This window comes from Sarcophilus harrisii, chromosome 1 (assembly GCF_902635505.1).
Source record: "Sarcophilus harrisii chromosome 1, mSarHar1.11, whole genome shotgun sequence".
Classification (NCBI taxonomy): Eukaryota; Metazoa; Chordata; class Mammalia; order Dasyuromorphia; family Dasyuridae; genus Sarcophilus; species Sarcophilus harrisii.
Genome location: NC_045426.1, coordinates 497,813,482 through 497,831,702, shown reverse-complemented (window position 1 = coordinate 497,831,702; position 18,221 = coordinate 497,813,482).

The following is an 18,221-nucleotide window of genomic DNA, read 5'->3' as shown; positions in this document are numbered from 1 at the left end:
TTCAGAAAAAAATTTTTTTTAAAAAAGAATTTATCATCACATAATTTTATTGTTGTGTACAACATTCTCCTGATTCCACTCATTTCATTCAGCATCCATTCCTGTAAGGTCTCTAAGTCTTTCTGAAATCATCCTGCTGATAGTTTCTTATGGAACATTAATATTCCATTCCATTCATATACCTAACTTATTCAGCCTTTATCCAGCTGATGGGCATCCACTAAGTGTGAAAATAACATTAAAGAAAAGGCCATATTGTCTGTTTTGTTGCTCTACTTTAATGATCATGGAGACTTTTCAATCTGACTTGTAAGTGAAACCTTTCACGGGTGTTGCCTCCCTCATGAGAACTGAGCTCATTGAGACTGTCTTACTTTTCCATTTGTATCCCCAGTGTTTGCCACAGTACTTTGCACATAGCAAGAGCTCAATAAATGCTTCATTCAATCATTCATAGATCTAAATATCTGGAAGAAGAGAGATAAAAATAATTAAATAATAAAGCAAAACCAAAACTTTGAATTTGGGATAGAAAAAAAATCCTATAGAGATACTTTGGAGGCATACCTTCTTCATTTGGATACTGCCTTTGAATAGGCAGAGGGCCAGACAATCAAAAGGTATTAAATGCCTTGGTAAACTTAGAAAATTGTATATGGAATTTACAATCTAATTTGTCAAAGAAATTCACTCAAATACAAGAAACATTTATTAAAAGCTTACAACATATAAGCCCCTATAGTGTTAGGAATGGGGATAGAAAGAGACCTGTTGGTATAAGGAACTCCCAATGACAGGTAACTCTACTAACTAGATTGAAGTTCACAATTTTAGAAAGTGGCCTGGGCACTAACAGATTAAGTGACTTGCCTGGGCTCATGTAGGTCTTATGTGCCACAGGTGGGATTTGAAGCCAGGTATTTATGACCCTAAAGCTAAGTGTTCTGTCTCTAGTATGCACCAGGGACAAAAATACAAAAATAAAACAGTGTCTATCCATAGAGGATTTACAGTCTATAGCAGAGTCAAAACATGTTGTCAGATAAAATAACAAAATCATGATCCAAATTCTCTCTCTAAGGTTCGCTGTGCTGGTTGGTGATGGCTTACTACCACCTCTTGGTCTAGGCTTCCAGGAACCTTTATTTCACTCTCTAGACTTCTCATCAGCTGCTGTGCAGCTTGATGTACTTCCTCAGCCCTTTCTCCCTCTTTCTATTTCTCCAATAACCATCCCTTTAACATTTCAAAATGACCTAATCCTGTCCATCACTTTCTATGTGTGTTTTTTCTCCTTATTAGGACATAAAACTCCTTGAGGGAAGGGAATGACTCCCTGTTCTAGTTTTAGTGCAGTACTAACCATAGAGAAAGTGTTTGATAAGTTGTTTTCTTTATTCATTTGCTCATTCATTCACAATTAGCTTGGAAATGACACTACCCCTTAGATTTCCCTAGGCTCTTTCTTGCTGGATTGGGGATAGTTCAGTCATTCCATTTGCATCTACTTTGGCCAATCAGGGAAGCCACATGTCTACCATCTAGCCCTCAGTGTCCTCAGGGGTAAACTTTATATGTGAATACAATATTTCCAAGAATACAATTATTCAGGAGCATCTCCTAGCATTTTTTCATTAATAATTCAGACTCAATTAGCTTTAATAATCAATTAACTTTAACCATAACATTTACTAAAAATGGAAAGCAAACAATATAATATTTAATAATATCTCATCCAGATCTGTCATACTGACTCACCAATGCACAATGCTCATAGGAAGAGTAGACATATACATAAAATACTGCAGTAGCAAAACACACATGTAGCGAATGCAGGTGTCCAGAGCAACTCACAATTCTGAAACTGCTAACTTAAGAGAAGTGGTTCTTTATCTTTCTGAGAAACTGTCCATAAAAAGTTTCTGATGAACATAGTTTATGTGGGAAACAATAGATGCTTCCACTGAGCTGACTAACCTTGTTCTTGACCTAACATCTCACTGGATACCACATCTCAGTTCAACCTGCAGGACAGCTTCTCTAATTAACTGCTCTCTGCTGAGATATATTTACTCTTCATTATCAACCACAGCATAACATCATCTCCAGCTTCAGACTTAACAGATGCTGTCAGCCAAACTAGTGTTATTTTTCTTTTAGGTAAAGGAAACAATCTTTATCCTAAAGTTATCAAAAGCTTCTGCTTATACTCAGGATTACTGAGAATGAGGATACTCTTCTTTACCTGTCAAGTGGAGATGCTGAAAAGTATTTTTGGTCTTTTCTTCTCAGCAGCAAATCAGATTAGGAATCCAAATATTAGGGAAATCTATTTATCTATATCTGTATCTATCTATCTATCTAAATATATCTATATATGTATATATTTAGTCAGAATTAACATTAGAAAGCACTCTGAATTCTCATTCAATTATCCAACAAAAATGGAGAACTAAGAAAGAAAAATAGTTTCACTCTCTTTCTAATATTGACCTAAATTTCTTTTCTTTCACATCTCTTGTGTTCTAACTTCTTGGAGCAGCATCTGGGTCATTTCTATACATGACACCATCTTAGCTTCTGATTACTAATCAAATTCTCATCTTCTATTTACAAGGCAAATTACACTTGTCTTATAATTATAGAAGGGTTCTGACATCTCTATTTCCCCATTTGTTAACCTGAAAGTTCTCTGATTCTTCATCTAAAATTCACTGATGCAGACTGTGTTCTCCATTTGCTCCAATATGCTGTTGTTGTTATTGAATCATTGTCATGTCCAGCTCTTCATGACCCAGTAGGCCATAGCACACCAATAGTGTCCATGGCATTTTCTTGGCAAAAACACTGGGGTGGTTTGCCATTTCCTTCTCCAGTGGGTTAAAACAAACAGAGGCTAAATAACTTGTCCAGTGTCACACAGCTAATGAGTGTCTGACATCATATTTGAACTCAGGTCCGTGCTCCATCTACTGATTCCTTAATTGTTCTGCCTCAATCCCCTTAGTTGTAAAACCCCCCTCTGGTCCATAACCTTAGAGCAAATGGTTGTAAAACCCCCCTCTGCTCCATTAAGACTGAGGATCATTTGCTCTAAGGTTATAAATTGTCAATGTGAGACTCAAGATAAGGGGGAGATCAGACTTCCTGACTCCTAACTCCTTCTGTCCTCAAGAATTTATGATACCATCCTTCGAAAATATTCCAAAAGATAAGACTATCTCAGATACCTCATTGACATCTTTACTCCTGTTTATTCAGACATCCTGACTCTGGTTTTTAGTAAGAATTTATAGTCTCCTCCCCCATTCTGACAGAACCAAATGGGTCTGTGAAGAAATTTCCCGCTGGTCCCCTTCTTTGTTTGAAACAGGTATATAAGGATTTGTGATTCTCCCATTCATTGCTGGATACTTTGAGACGAGAGTTCTCTCCAGTCAATTATGCTCTCCAATTAATAAAATATTAAAATCTCTCTAATCTCTCTCCTGCCTCAGTTTCTCTGACATTACATTATTTCAGAACTTAGACAATTCAATTTGCTTCTTTTAGAACTCTAAAGTAGCTCTATATTCCATACAAGTGCTCTATCAAGGAAAACTTAATTCAAACTCATAAACTCTCTCAGAACCTAAAATAGATTTATGCTAGATGAGTGAATTGTTGAAGGTTACTCCCTTACACATGTACAAAAATTAGCATGTGAAGATAACTGAGACTGGTGAAGTGACAATAATTGGGGGAGAGGGTAATTGGGGAATGATATTCAGAGGTGAGGTTTGTTGGATCTCAAAGGAAGATAGGATTCTTAGAATCAGAGGTGAGGAAGGAGTGCAAATGCCCAGAGGCTGGAGATTGGGAAACAACTAGTACTCCAATTTGAATGGATACAGATTATTGAAAAAGGGAATAGTATGAAAGAAAGCTGGAAAGGCAAGATTGTAGATGTCCTTAAATGCCAGACTAAGAAATTTGTAACATATTCTTATTAAAAAAAACATGGAAAAGTTTTGAGCTAGAAAATAAAGTAGTCAGACCCATACTTCAGAAAGATATCACAGTATTTAGAGTTGGACAGGACCCTTTTTTATGTGATTCAACTAAGGTCCAGAGAGGTATCTCAAGATCATAATTCAATCTATAAACAAACATTAAACATTTGTGGTGTGACATAAACAAGGAATTGTATTATAGAAAAAGAAGATGGGCTAGGCACATAGGAAGAATAAGGGAAGCCAGAATGATCCACTGGGATCTTCAAAATATTATCAGAATGTCAGGAAAGTTGGATTTTACCCTCTATGGTGAACTCTTGGAAAGATATGGATGGACAAGTCAGAGAGAATGGGCAGTTGTAGATGACTTGTGATCTTGGCTCCTGAAGTGAGGAGATTATAATTCCATTTTGAGCATGTATCTCTCCAAGTGCTATAGGTATAAAGATAAAAGCAAGACAATATTTGTCTTAGGGAGTGTACATTGTCATGGAGAAAAAACAATATGTATATAAATACACAGAAGATTCAGAGTAACTATAGAGGAGACAGCAGATGGCTATTGGGACCAGTGCAGAAGGTGGCATTTGAGCTGAGTGTTAGTAACAATTAGAATTCAAACTCAGGACTACTGACCTTAACTCTAGTATTCTTTCTGCTACATCACCTTTCTCACATAGAATTTCAGGTGTTAAAGGCACCTAGGGGACATAATTCACTTCACTGACCATAGCAACTCTCTTAGCCAGTCTGAACTCCATCTCTCACACAGGTTCAAGTTCAGGGATACAGGTACATAGTTCTAATGAGGACATTTTATTAGTTTGTTCAGGTTTAGGGACAGATGGGTCATCAAGTCCCAGTTGACCTAGTTTATCCAACAGATGTATATAAAAGGGGAACCTAGAAGAAATAGTTATACTTGGAGCTAAACAGTACTAGTGTCTATCTCTATTAGTTGTGCTTTACAAATTGCTTATGTTCATAAATGTACCTGATATATTTGTCAGTATATTTGTATACCATTGATACATTTATTACCATTGAATAATGTTTCTGTTTGTCTGCAAGCCATGATCTATACCTTCCCAAAATTTTGGCCTTATGGAAATATAGCCCAGTATCAACAGTTTGATTTCATATCATAGAAAATACAGAAAATGAAATGAGCCCACAGAAGCCCATAAATAGGTGCAGAAAACACCCAAGGCAATCAAATAACCCTTATACTTCTTCTAAAAAAAGTCATATTTTGGGGCCACCAAACAAATAGCAATCCTTTTTATCAGATCTGAAGTTCTTGAATCACTCATTATAATAGGGAGGATGGCCAAATACAGGTTTCTTGCTTCTTCTAGTCATAGATCCTGTTCCTACTCCTCTAACCTTGGGAACCATGTGAATGATCTTGTTCCTTTTCTGAGAGAAGTACACTGTTCAGTAACTCTTCTCCCTTTATAACACCAGGTCTTGAATCTCTAGAATTTGGCAACTCTAGACTTTGGGAAAATCTCTGAGGCAGTCCCTCAGGCGGGTAATAAAAGACTTTTCTATGTGTTTGTCAATGAAAAGGAGAAATTTAAGAGAAGAGATGAAAGAGATGTCAGCATTAAGTGAACATTTTCGTAAAGATATGGAAGTCCATGATGGCTAAAGAGGTTTATTTTGGCTCTTTCTCAGAAATGTGTCTCAGATCATAAGAAGATAGATTTCAAAAAATTCACATAAAAGATTGCAATGATTCCCTGACCTAACTCAAAGGTAAAACAGCTTTAAGAGGGAAAGGAGGCTCTAAAAACAATTCTGACAATACAGTCATAAATGATCAAAATGGGGATAAATCAGAAGTATTATTTTAAAATATACTAAATAGAAGAGGAGAATAAGAACTGGTAACTGAGGGGAAAATGTAAAAGTGGTATGGATGATAAGTATTATTTCACAGATTGTTGTTGTTATTCAGCCAAGATCCCATGGACATTGTTGTTGGGTTTTTCTTGGCAAAGATACTGGTTTTCTATTTTCTTCTCCAATGTGTCCCCATTTTAGAGATGAATAACTGAAGCAAATGGAGGTTAAGTGATTGCTCAGGGTCATACAACTAGTAAATGTCTGAGGTTGGATTTGAACTTGGATCCTCTAAGACTCCAGGTCTGGCCTTCACCCCACTGCACCAACTAGCTGCCCCCATAGGATATGTATTTGCAGACAAAATGATCTGAGCCTTGTGAAAAAAAAAAAAAAACTAAAACGAAATGACAAAAGGTATCTTTGTCACAGCATTTGCCTCAGGACCTTGGTATTTCCAGGTGAAAGTCATGTCTCCTGTGTTTTAAATATCACTGGCACTATTAAGTTTTCCTAGTAAAAGTGTATATACAGGGGTGATTCTCAAAGAGGCTCTTTTATTAGAGGCAGGTCTCTTGCTGAGATGGCCCTGCATATCCTGACTTGTGGTTCCCATGATGGGGACTGGAAAGTGAGGAGGCAAAGGCAAAACAGGAAGAAAACTGACCGTGGAATTAAGGAAGAGCTTCATTAAAAGTAAATTTTGACAGACCAAAGAATAATATGCCATAATATACTTCAATGCCTAAGACTTTGAATAAGGAGACAAGTTTTACTAAGAAATCTTGGTGTTTATGGGACACGTAAGTTAGAAAATTGTTGGAAAGCTACTTCAAACCTACTTGTGGAGAGACTGGGCAACTTACCCATTTACAGAATTTCCCCAGAATCTGGCAGGAGTCCCATAAAAACAATTCACCAAAACCACTCAATGGCTGTTGGAGTTATTTGGACTCCCTTATGAGCAGTAGGAGGTTGATGGACCCAATAGACTTAGCAACAAAGAATATTTGCCAGCTTTTCAAAGAGTGTCTGGATCAAACAATGGCTTAGCAATAGACATTTCAAGTGAAGAAAGCTCAGTAACCACACCACTAGTTCAAAAAAAACCCAAAAAACAATAACAGAGCAGGGATTTTTAAACTTTTTCCAGTTGCAATCCTTTTTGCCCAAGAAATTTATATGTGATATATAAGTATACAGGTACATAAGTGTCATGTTCACTGATAATAAATCATAAAGAAATTTATTTTAAAACAATTCTTTAGTATATATATATATATATATATATATATATATATATATAATTTTGCTTATTAAAGGTGAAAGCCAACTTGTATACTAATGAGAAGGATGTGCTTATTTATTTTTACATAAAGAATTAAATTTTGGCAGAATATTTGATACTTTTTACTGTTGCCAAATTTTTCATGATTTCCACATTCACTTATGTGACCCCATATAGGTTCCTGACCCACAGCTTAAGAAATTTTGATATAGAGGATCCAGAAATAACCCCTTTCCCACCTAGAATTTCAGGTGTAGAGAAACTCAAGGGAGATAGACATTCCACGGAGCATAGCAACACACCTCACCAGCCAGAATGCTACCTCCCACAGTTTCAGGTTCAGGAATGCAGATCCATAGGACTTAGTCATCTCATTCCATTAACTAGTTCAGATTTAGGGGCAGACAAGTCAGCAGATCCCAGGAGAACTATTCTATACAATCTGTGAACCGGCTAACATATGGGTGCTACAGGAGAAACTGGAGATGTAGTTACAGTTAGCATACTAAATAGTACTAGTGTCTATCTCTATTAAGTTGTGCCTTGCAAAGGGCATATGTTCATAGAGGCACATGATAATTACTGCATAATTGTGTATTGTTGATATATTTGCCTATTAGATATGAATAATTTTGGTTTCTCTACTTGCAAATATGTTTTTGCTATTATTATACAGAATTTTTGGATATTATTGCATTGTTTTAATGCATATTTGCACATGTGGACATACATGTGATACATGCAGGTAATGTTTTGTGTGTAGAGCAATTTGTGTGTTGTCTCTAGAGAGTGATTTGAATTTGGCACTATGGACTGCTGTGCCACAGTTTTCTTTTATTGTTCTGCCTCAGTTTCCCTAATTGGTTCTGCCTTAGTTTCCCTAGTGGTTCTGCCTCAGTCCCCTTAGTTGCAATCCCCCCCACACTCTGGTTCATTAAGACTGATATAACATTGTCAATGTATAAACTCAGAAAGGGGGACTCCAGACATTCTGTCTATAGCCAGACACTTTCTTAACTCCCAGTTAGTAAGAATTTATAGTCCTACCCCCCAACCTGTCAGAGCCAAGTTGATGGTTCCTGCCTGGAGATTCCTGCTCACCAGAGTTTGCACTCCACCCCTCTGCCTTTGTTTAACTCCTGTGTATAAATGTCATGGAGAATGCCCATTGGCTGCTGAATGTTGCTGGATGCTGGATTCTTGGAGACGATAGTCTCATTCAGCCCTGGGACCAAACCATGGATCCATTTGGTCCCAGTAAATTTCTCCCTTTCAAATAGAATATTAAAAAACTCTCTAATCTCTATCTTGCCTCAGTTTCTCCGGCATTACAGGACAAATGCCTAAATATACCCTATTTGGCTTTCTGGGGAAAGCAAATGTTTAACTGCTAGGGGAAGGAGTAAGAAAATAAGGAGACTGATATTTGAAATCCAGGACCTAATTATAAAAAGGGGTCAGCAATAAGGTGTTAAACCAACTGTAAAAGAAGTGGCACCTCTTTATTAGGTTCAAATGAATTAGAAAGGAAACAAAGGATAGGATGAAGTGACAGGTTATGAAACAATAGGCTACTTAAAGGTCAAACTATGAAGCTGTGATTTTTAAAAAATCTGTTCTTTGAGTCCAAAGGACAGATTCAAAGAGACGCCCAACTCCTAACAGGACAGACAGAAGCACAGAGTTGGAAAAAAGGAAACTGTGAGAAGTTTGGTGAAGCTGAGAAAAAAGAAATTCAGGAAGAGACAATTCAATAAAGATGTCAAGTCATCGAGAACAAAGTGGTTCAGGATGATCCTGAAGGAGGTGGCTGAGTCAACCCCCTTCATGCCCTCCAACAGACCCCAAGGTGGAAATCCTACCTCTCCTTTCATCCCCTGAGTTCCTTCATGGGAACATGAAACCTTTGGGAACTCATTTTGTTTTGTTTCTTTGTTTTAAATGTTTATTTTGAATTTATAAACAGTGTTAACTATAGACAATTGCTAGTTAGGATATAGACAATTGCTAGTCGGGATGTAGACAAATGCTAGTCGGGGTATACTTACTGGGAATAGAACTGGGAGGAAGCAAGTGAAGGAGAACGACCCTGGAGAAGGGAGAGATAGATGGAGATGTTTTTCTAGAAGTACTGTCTTTGACTGGGGGTTCAGAACTAATAAAAAGATAAAGAGAATTATAGCTCCTTTGATATAACTTTCCAAAGTGGAGAAGATATATTTATACCAGGAAATGCAACTGGGCAATAAGTCAGTAAGTAGAGTGAAGGACAAAGGGGAGTGGCAAAACAACCTTAATCACCACACTTAACTCTGCTAAGCATGAAAATACAGGATTTCATTCATGTGGGCACTCCCTCCGTTGGTACAGACTACATGTAATCTCTACATCATTTAGAAGAAGGTCAGCATGAGCTGCTGAGACCAAAAAAAAAGTCATTATCTCGTGGCTAGCCTTCTGGAAGCAAGCTTTTCCAAGCTTAGTTAAATGGGTCTTCCAACAATAGATTTGTTAAATATATTTTGTATTTACTTATCTGTGTATTGTCCTTGTACTCTCTCTGCCCATTGAAAGGAATGTCTGCTCCTTGGATTCAGGGACTGTTTTCATTTTTTGCATTCATAAAATTTGCATCTGTGATTTCAACATTATAGGGAGCTCCATCAGTGGGATTTTCTCCAACAGTATCCTTGGCACCTGCTGTGCAATGTAAGTAACAGAGAGTTGCCCATGATACCAAGAAGTTAAAGAACTTGCCTAGACTCATACAGCCAATATATGTCAGAGAGGAGGCTTGAGACGAGGTCTTTTGGACCCAGCAACCAAATTTCAAACCATTCTGCTCCACTGTCCCACTCATACTAAGCTGGTCATAGTGGGTACTTATATTAAATACTTGTTCTACTTAGTTCAACTGAATTATTTAGTTTTTCAGTTTATTAGAAACTGCCAGAGATTGTGCTCTACTGTTGTAGCTTTGTAGGATATTTCTTCCCTTTTATCTTTCTGATCCTATCACACTCTTACAACAGAAGATAGAAGAGCCTGGAGAGACATTTTTGCATTAAGAATAAGTCCTAGGTAAGGAGACTGGAGGGGACTCAGAGAGGCAACATTTCATCAGGTACCAGTCTCCTGGGCTTTCCCTGGCCACTTTTCCACTGCAGGGCATCCTTCCTGCCTCCAGAGGACTGTGAGAATTAACCTGTTGCCAGGTTCTAGTTGACAGAAATCATTCTATGTTTGATCACTGACTGACTCAAAATTGCTCCATACACAATTCTGATTTAGTCAGCTTCTTTTAGGCAAGAAATACAAGGTTTTTCTGATCATAATCATTTTAGGAAACTAATAATCCAAAAATACGTTGGCAAACTTTCAAAATCACAATGCTCATCTGACTGATGAATGGTAGTGGTGGAGAATGCCGCAGTTCAGGATACTTGCTAATTGACATTCCCTAAGATCCCTGATTCACTCAATCCTTGTGAATCTGACCAGCATCAATAAGCATCCCACCAGCATCCAAGCCTGGCACTCTATCCTGGGGGCCGTCTAGCCCTCTTGAACTAAACTGACAATGAACAATGAATGGCAATTACAATGAACAAGCTCCTATGTCCTTCAACCCTATTCCACTGTCTCAGCCTGAGTCCCACCCATTTCTCTTCTCCATACTATTACCCTTGGTGATCTCAGCTTCAATAGATTCCAAGCTAATGATTCACAAATCTCATCCAGCCTTACTTGCTTTTTCTTTGTACCCCCAGCCTGGAACATAGTAGATATTTAAAAAATGTTTATTGATTGACTTACAGCATAGATTTGAGATAAATAAGGGGAAATTTCTTAGAACACCATAGTAAAAAATTAAAATCTACAATTTGGTATCCAATGGCCCCATTGAATACATATTCAGCTAGGCTGGTCTTTGGCAGAGGAATTTGTCCTAAAAATATGCTTGAAACCTTTCCCGTTTGATGTGACTTGCCAGACATAATGTTCTAATTTAACTTCTATAGGAAGCTTTTTTCAATCTCTTTTAATTTGAGTATTCTCTGGTGGTTATTTCCTATTTTTCTTGAATATAGCTTGTTTGTCCATAGTTGCTTGTATGTTGTGTTCCCCTTTCTAACTTTTGGTCACCCTAGGGTTACCTTTTCATAGGGTTAAAGGTATTAGACGAGGATTCTAATGGAATTTTTTGGAGAATTGAAGTTTCAGGCAGACACATGAAATAAATATGGCACACATGACTCTATACAGCTAGAGCCAGCTAGGTGATGTAATGGTTAGAGACCTGACCTGATACAAGAATAGACTTGAGTTCAAATCTCAGCCTCAGGTATATAACCCTAGGCAAGTCACTTAATTTTTCTGTCTCAGTTTTCTTGTCTACAATATAGACATAATAATAACACCTACCTGTTAGGATTCTTATGAGGATAAAATGAAATATTTTAAAAGTGCTTTGCCAATCTTAAAATGTTATATAAATTCTAGCTATTATTATTAGATTGTATAGCTATGTCATCAAAAATAGCCATATATACTCTCGCCTTGGAGCCTAAAGACAAAAACGAACTAGTAAAAATTTTGTAAGCTTTTAATACTTTGTGCTTTCATACTTATTAAATTTATAGAAAAAGAATTATATCTATTGACAATCAAAAGAACTAGCCTGTGGCCAAAAATATATCCAGTACATAATATCTATAAAATTGAACAAGAAAAAATGAACATTCGATGAACTTGAAGACTTTCTGTCAACCAAATCCTAACTTAATAGAAAATTTAACATATAAGAGTCAATATCAAAGATCAATTTTAACGTATATAAATTATTTTTTACTTGGGAAATAAATACTATAGGTTTAAGATTGACATCAACAATAGGGCAGCTCAAAAGAAAGGTTGGGGCAGAGTTAAGATAAAAAATAGTAATTATGTTATACAAATGAGATGCAGAAACATAGAGGTATTAGAGGTGGAGAGGAGGGCTCATAGTTTTGAAAATCTATTCACATTGGGAATGGGTTGAATAGGCAACATTACATATATGCCATGAAGAGTATAGCACCCTCCAAAATCTATAAAAAAATTAAGGGGGAAGGATGGGAGGAACAGAAAACAAAGAACGTGGGAAGAAGACAAGAGGGGGATCCATGGATGGGAGAGGTTAAGTAATAATAAGGCATGTTAGGAGCAGAATTAAAGCAGAGTCAGCAGGGATAAGAAAGGTGTGTGTGTGTGTGTGTGTGTGTCTACGTAAATATATCCTTTCTTAACTATAACCTGCTTGGGGGTGATGGAGGAAATGAAAGAGGGAAAAAGAATAAAGTAAAAAAAAGCTCACAGCAGAAAACAAAAGAACAATATACAAGGAAGTAAAGAAAAGATGGATCCTCATGAATATAATTTTTTTCTACTAATATATATACTTTCTTGATCTGGTAATTTGTTGTTATTTATTCTGAATCCTGCCTGATGCTTTGCTGGCACATGACAGTATTCTCTTTTGTTTTATTTTGTTTTGTATTCCTTTTCTGTTTTTCTTTTTTCTTATTTTTTTTTTTAAATAAAATACATATTTTTAAAGGGGGCAGCTTGATGGTACAGTGAATAGAACACTAGCCCTGAACTCAGGAGGAGTTAAGTACAAATTTGGCCTCAGACATTACTTCCTAGTTGTGTGACCCTGGTCAAGTAATTTAACCCCAATTTCCTCAGCAATACATATACATGTATGTATGTATTTATGTATATAAAGGGGAAGATAACATGCAAATAACTATGGATAAAAAAAGCTATATTCAAGAAAAATAAGAAATAACAAAGAGCACTTGAATTAAAACAGATTGAGAAAGGCTTCTTATAGAAGATATACTGAGGCTTAAAGGAAGTCAGGAAAACCAGAAGGCAGAAATGAGGAAGACGAGCATTCTAGATAGCCAAATGTTATCAATAGAGAGATGAAATTTCTCTGAGGAGCAGTAAGAAGACCAATGTCACGGGATCTCAGTGCATAGAGGGATGGGGATGGAGGGGATATATGATATAAGAAGACTGGAAAGGTGTGTGTAAGGTTGTAAAGATGTTTTGAGTACCAGAGAATTATATATTTGATCCTAGAAATAATAGGGAAGCACTAGGATTTCCTAAGGGGGCATAGGTGAGAGGAAGATGACCTGCAATTTACAAAGATTGCTTTGACAGCTGAGTGGAAGATATACTGAAATGGGGAGACTTACAGGCAGACAGACCAAGTAGTAGCAGGAATGTATTGATTAAATGAGGATTTTTTGAAGAAGAGGGAGACCATGAGTGAGCATTTTTGCAAGTAATGGGGAAACAAAGAAAGACTGATGATAAGTAAAAGTAAAGATGATACAAGGGGCAATCTGCTGGAGGAATAGAATAGAGTAGGATCACTTGTACATGTGGGGGAGTTTGTCTTGTCAATGATGTGAAATAGGAGTGAAGCTAGAAATATTGACATAAGGCACTTGGGTTGATGTTGGGTTTCTTCAGGGAAACATGAGGCAAAGTTCTCATATTGAGAGAGTAATTACTAGTAGAAGAGTTCGAGGAAGGATGAAAAGTTTTGGAAGAGCAGCTGTGAAAAGTAAGTCAATTAGGAAAGTCCAAAAGTATTGCCTTGCCGTAAGGACCCAGTTGAGGTTATAAAGCTTCATACTCATTCTCACTAAGCATGTTCCAAAGTAGCACAGTGCACAAAGTTTATAAATCAATATGGATCATTGAAATAGGGGTATTTGAAATACTTTCAAAGCTTGTATTAGGCATTAGGTGTGTCATGAGGTATCTGGGTCTCCAGAGAACTGAAGATTAGTTCTGGTTTGCCTTTTAGGGCGCTGTGACTGTGAATGTCTTATCTGTATATCCAAGGGCTTCATTTTCCTGATATTTAAAATGTAAGGGTTGATATAGAGGATCTCTAATGCTTTATAATCGATTGCTATTATAAAACTGTGGCTAGCCAAGAACCTATAGGTTGAGATCATAGTGACCTTCACCAATCCTTTTCCTAGGGGTTTGACCTCTCTATTTGCCCTGGTCACCTTCCCTCCCTCACCTTAGATTCCTGAGGAAGAGTTAAAATTTTGGCTCAGTTCTAAGGGAGTCCCTCCTGCCAAGAAAAAGGACGTAAAAATGGTACCCAGAGTACAAACATGAATCAGGTATGAAACAGTTTTAGTCACACAGACAGAAAAGGGAAGGCTATGTGATTTTAAAAAATCATAGAATTATTAAAATCCATTGGGAAACTAATATTCAAGCCCAATTTGGATATTTGCAAGCAAATTCTCTGACAGAGCTGCTTCTTAGTAATTTTATATTTCCCCTCCACTGAGTTCTGTCAATCTGTACCAACTGGGCTCTTTGTTCAGTGGTTTCTCTCTGTGGGTAATCCTTTCCCTCCTCTTGGCTAGTCTGTTTCTGTCAGTGTTTCCAATGCAACTACTTCAGCAGCTGAATTTCCCAAGAAGGGGAAAATGCCAGCTGTCTTTTGAGATTTCATCAGGCAGCCCTGCACCAAAGGAAAGACCACCAATGAGGAAAGCACCCCAACCTAACCCTTGTCTGGGAGGCCATGCACTTGTAGCCTGTGGGGGGGGGGGGAGGGGGGGGAAGAGGGGGCTGGGAAGGGTATACCTAACCATCCAGAGGTCAGAATCCTTAAACCTCAAAGCAGGCAGGAGGAAGAGGCCTGAGGGGTGGCAATTTCCCCTTTAGTATATACTGAAAACTATACTTCCAATCCAATAATCATCAAGTATGTACCGGCCACTATGTTAAACACTGGGGATTAAGATTAATTTAAAAAAAAAAAATGCCTATTCTCAAGGGTGATCTATAAGGATAATCTAAAGGAGGAGACAATAAAGGGAGGAAAGAAAGGGGAAACCAGGGCTACCAAGTGTCAAGGGCTTCCTAGGAGCTGAAATCAAGGAGAGCAGCAAAAGCAAAGTGAAATGAGCCGAGAGGGTCGGGTCTCTATCTTCTATGAAGGAATCTATTAGGAGGAGTTTGGTACTCTGCCCTCCAGTCATCCAATTAGAAAGAAGAGGCTGGGGGAGGGAGTGTCAATCAAGTTCGCTGCTTGATGGTGAGATTAAAAGTAAAGAGTTTATCCTGGGAGCAGCATATTGTTCAGTGGAAGTGAAACTAGGTTGGGCAGATGCAAACTAGTTTGGCCGAGTAGCTAATCAAAAGCTTTGCAAAGTGCTTTACAAATCTCTCATTTTATCCTCACAGTAAACTCTGAAAGGGTGTAGGAACTATTATTATCCCCATTTTACAGATGAGGAAACTAGGTTATGGGACTTGTGCAGGATCATACAGCCAGTGTTGGAAGCTAGATTAATTTAGGATTTCCTGGCTCCTCTTATTCTTTTCATTGCACCATTAACAGGAAGTAGTGAAAGGATAGCTGCATTTGTTCTAGAGATAGAGACTTTCAACATGAATCCCCTAGAGATTATACTATTTTTAAAAAACAAACTGCCAGGCTCTTGAACATTTTAAAGCACTTTCTTGCCAAAAGGTTTAAAACACTCAGTTAACAGGTGTTTCATTTCTTGGTATGATATCATGACACTTCATGGGCTAAGAGATCTAATACTCAAGGGCCTGCTAGTCCAACTTCATTTCATAGAAACTGAAGTTCAGAGGACAGAGGCCACATCCAAACCTAGATTCTCTAACCAGGGTCTCACGTCTTCCTGTAACACGGTGTGTCAGGCCTGGAGTCAGGCCTTTTTTTTTTTTTTAACCTTTACTCATTTACCTTAATTCAACTAGCTGTATGATCCTGAGCAAATCACTCAATCCTGTTTGCCTCAGTTTCCTCATTGGTAAAATGAGGGAGAAAAAAATGGCAAATCACTCCTTATCTCTGCCAAGAAAACCCCAAATGGGGTCAGGAAAGTCAGACACGACAGGGCAATATTATCAGGCCACAAAATACAGTCAACTGCCACTGATAATTTTTCTTAAGAGATCTAGACTGTGAAAATCTCTGAGGCAACCTTTACCATCTTTTACTTTATTTAAGGAACAAAGTAAACATTTTGAGGACATAATACTGTCTGGAAGGGATATGAAAACTTCTGCAAAGGAATGGCTGTGACTATAGTAGGAATAATACTGCCACCCAGTGGTTATTTCCCAGGCTTTGTAAAACCACCCAGTTCCATAGGCAACACTATTCTAGCCAGTATAGAAGGCAACAGTTTATGGGCATGTACAACTACAATCAATAAATAAGGTTGTTAAAATAATGTGGCTTACACCCTTTGGCTTCAGACTAAATGCTGACACCTGATTAATTTCCACACTCGCTCCTGAAATATTTCCAAGGCGTGGTGATGGTGTAGTAAAAATGGTGAGCTAAAGTGCCCAGGTTCAATACCAATTGAACCAAAGAGCTCCAGGATTTGGAATGGGTATAAATGAACCTGAAACAAGACATTTAACCTCTTTTAAAAAAAAAATGGAGACACCTGAACATGTTAAAAATATTTTGTGAAAATCAAAATGGTTGATAAATGTAGCTCCTTAAAGATACTTTCACTTGAGCCTCATAAGTCTAGTGTTGATAGGTAACAAGATTATTACCGTTTGTACAAATGAGGAAACCAGCCACGCCTGTTTAGTTACTGTCAAAGATGTGTACCCCTGGACAGCTTTATTCCAAGTCCAGAACTTTATGTAGTACACTAGCATTCTTCCAAAACAAAAAAACTTTGCAACTATGACGCTACCATATATTGGGCATTAAAAATCAATACCTTCAAGGTGATCGATGGAAATAAAAGGGGCGATTGCTCTGGGGGTTCAATTGTATAGAGGCCTACATGATGGTCACAAAAGGGTCAGGGATTAAAATGAAAGGGAGAAGCATGGTACTAAAGCACCCTTCCTATTCTCATGCCAGTAACATTTAATTACACACTCAAGACCCACAATATTCTGTGGCAGGTAATGAACGAACAGTATTTGTTTTTAATCAGCTTCCTCTCCTTTACACCTCCCTACACACACACACACACACACACACACACACACACACACACACACACACACAGACACTACTTACAAGGGCACCGAAGCAAACACAGAAACAAAGCATTACAAGATACTGTGTTTTGTTCTTTTTTTAATTTTCAAATTAAATGTAAAATTTAGTGTTAGCAGGTTTTGCTGAGTTTTTACATTTTGAGTTATTCTATATTTGACTCCAAGTTGTGGAGAAGGCAACAAGTCACAACTGTGGGAAGAAGGTGATGGGGCAAACTGTTAACAGGAAGACAAGGTGTTTCCCCTTTAAGTCAAGAGTAGTTCTAAGGGGTTTTTTTTCCTTCTCAAATGTTAATAGATTGAGAATTTGAAAGCACATGACAGATGAAGAAACAGGCTCAAAGATGTGAAATGACTTGCTCAAGTTAGACAGCTAATAAGTGGCACAGTCCGGATTTTAAGCTCTTTAAGGAATGAAATAGATCACATAGTGAACTAAAAGTGTTTTGTCATTTAATTATATAACCTTGTGAAAAGTATTACTCAATAATACTTGTTTATCATATCCTCAGTTAAGAGGATGAAATAGTATATATACAAAAGTGATTTGTAAACAGTAATACAATTATAAGGTGATGTTAACAAAACAATTACAGCTTTCATTTTAAAAACAAGTAATAACATTCTTAGGAAGTGGATTGTAAAACATGAAGATTGGTAGTTATCAAAAGTCCCCACTGTTATACTCTGACTCCCTTCCTCTGGATAGCTCTGACTTTACCAATGCTCATGTGGTTAAGATTGCCCTATGACTTGAAAATTATTTCAATATGTGCTTTGATATGTGGACATTGTGCATTTTTAATCTCCTTATGTATTTCTCTACAAATTACAAATGAACATATCATTTCCAACAACAATATTGTCTGGAATCCCTCACTTCTGCTGGTTGAAACAAAATATCTTACTAAATCTTTTATGAATTGCCAAGGACACTGGGGTCTAAAAGTAGTATGGGCATTATGATTATCAAGGGAAAAGTGTGA